This window comes from Lygodium microphyllum, chromosome 24 (assembly GCF_053477565.2).
Source record: "Lygodium microphyllum isolate KBCC chromosome 24, Lygodium_microphyllum_v1.1.10, whole genome shotgun sequence".
Lineage (NCBI taxonomy): Eukaryota > Viridiplantae > Streptophyta > Polypodiopsida > Schizaeales > Lygodiaceae > Lygodium > Lygodium microphyllum.
In genome coordinates, this window is record NC_141158.1 from 80,428,579 (window position 1) to 80,431,510 (window position 2,932).

The window sequence follows — 2,932 nt, forward strand, 5'->3', positions numbered from 1 at the left end:
GACATGCAAAGGAGCGTGCTGAGGAGGCTCCTACATTGCTTACAAGGCATCTTTGAATCAATAAATAGCTTGATTATGTGAAGGATTGTGAGGCATTTTTTTGAGTCATTAAAAAGTTCCAACACGGTCCAAGACATTGCAGGCTACCCCTCACCACACTTGTAATACTACCCTCTACTAATGCATGTAGCCCTCAAAAGATGCCATTCCTTCGAACATGGGCATCTGTGCCATATGCAACCGGTTGCACACCCCTCTAGCATGAGCTCTTAGTTCCACTCACTGTTTGTCATGTAGATCAACACTTCAAACCTGCTCCTCAACCACCTGTTATTCTCTCGAGAAACCACGATACCAAAAAAATGTCGAACAAAGACATCTATATTATTAGTAAACATTTATATACATACGTGCATTTGTATATGCACATTTAATATAAGCATGCATTTTAAATATATATATGTTAATCAACACTAGTATGTATCGGTTTATATATTTGTATATGTTAACATAATATATCTAATAAACGTTAGAGAGTGTGTGTATAACATTTATCTAATATTTACATGATGTAATTTTTATATTATAAAATAGTATTTCATGCTTCATGCACACATATCATATGTGCTTTGCCCATAAACTATTGGTATTGGAAAGAAGATTTCATTTGTTTGAGGAAGGTCTTGGTTACATTAAGCTTACGGAATTAACTTACATATAATCATTGCAAATTTTGAAATTAACCCTTTTTCTTGGGACATGTGCTATCTATCATGGATGATTGTTTACTAATGTCTCTAATGTTTGAGTGATTTTTAGACCATAGAAGATGAAAAGGAGTTAGGCAAGTGCATCTTTCAATAACTAGACATGCATTGTTGATTCAAGGAATGCTATTACTCTTACATAAATCTAAGCCAAGCTTGAGCTAGCTTCATTTCGAGTATCATATCATTTTAGATAGGATACTAATTGTTACCCATGGTGGTTCATAGTAACATGTAGTTTGAAATTGCAAAATTGTTATTTAGGTGTCTTTAATCTTATTGCTTTTTGCCCTTGTGTGTGTGTGTGTGTGTGTGTGTGTGTGTGTGTGTGTGTGTGTGTGTGTGTGTGTGTGTGTGTGTGTGTGTGTGTGTGTGTGTGTGTGTGTGTGTGTGTGTGTGTGTGTACACGCATGCACACTTGCATGCATCCATGTACATGTGCTAGCATCAAAAGTGCATACTCAATATGTATTTTGTACATAAAAGAACAAATACTTGCATGTTAATGTAGAACAAAGGGAAGCACAAGCAACCGATTGATATTGTCTCCATAAGTGTAACCATGAAATTTAATGTGCACATGACAAGCATAAGCGCAATTAATTGGTCAAGTCATAAGGCCCTTTAATAGAAAATAGTTAAATGAAACCCTAATACTCTGGTCAACTTAAAAACCTTGAAGTTCTTTAAAGTCAACTTATCCTGAATGATGGAAATTTTTTCTTGTCATAATAAACTCAAAGGATAATGGCTCCTTACACCCCTTGCAATAAAGCAACCAACTTGTGCATGAAGGGAGATGATACAATGTAGTGGATGCATAAATGGTTTAACATGGTTTTGTATCTTTTTTTTGGGGGGGTGGGGGGGGGGGGGGAGGGGGGATGGGAGAGTAGTGGGTCCAACATAGGGAAATAGCTATATCATGTGTGTTCAAATATCTAGGTACAAATTCTCAATATACATCTTAACTAAATTTAAGATCCCCCAATGCAAGAATGCTCTTTTTTTAATGCCTCTTTGAATGCATTTTGCCTAACTAAAGGCCTCCTAATATAGGAGCTCTCTTTCCATTTAATCATCCCTTCATAGAAGAACACTTATGCCTTCTTCGATTAGTTTCAAACTAAGTAGCTAGGTAGACCATATGACTATGTACTTAACATGTTAGATAGACCATATGCATACATACTTCACATGTTACAAAAGAAGTGTGGTGTGCTTGGAATGTGTGGAAGCTACTCAGTGTGTGGAATGGCAAGCAAAAACTTACACAATCTTCATGTGGTAGCTTTTTTTGGGTGATTGAAGTTTTTGAGAAACTCAAGGTTCTAGCATGTGTTTTGCATTCGTGCCTTTCATTGGCACCTAGCTAATTAACTATGGCATAACTAGCCTTAGCTAATATAAGGGTGTTTAGCATTGATGTGGTTAGTGTCATCCTTCTTTGTTGCCTATGTACCTCCATGTTGGGTTTGCCTTTTCCTATCTACCTCCTCTTAGTCCCCATATACCCATGGTCTCTACATGCACTTTTGTGGGGTAAAGGCCGACGTCCCATGTCCGGGTAGGAACCCCTCGTGTATGTACATACTGCACATTCATATATAAGTGAAGCCACAAAAACTTTTGGCTTTCTCTCTCTCTCTCTCTCTCTCTCTCTCTCTCTCTCTCTCTCTCTCTCTCTCTCTCTATCTATATATATATATATGTATGTATGTATATGTGTGTGTGTGTGTAGCTTGTGGCTCCTCATCCTATAAATTGGTATCATAGCTTCATCCTCAAGGCGCTCCTAGCCAGAGCTTAGAGTGCAAGGAGTCAAAGCCTACCAAAAGATCAATTCTTAGTATGCCGAATTTGTAAGAGAGATAAAAATAAAAAAATTGAGCTCTCTAATTTAAGTAAAATAGGTGCTTTGATTAACCATTGAGGCTCAGTTTTGGGGGTTTCCATAGCCCAAATTTGAAGTTTTTGGACAACCATTGAAGGTTGGTATCAAGGTCAAATCATTCAGTTATTGGTAGATTTGAATAGATTACTTATGCGCGTTGACGTATATAAACAAAAGGACTGCATAAGACATGGACAACCTATTTTTTTAGAAACAAGGGATCATCTTGTTGAAACAAACACAAGGGAAACTTGTTTTAAAAAGGATAGGG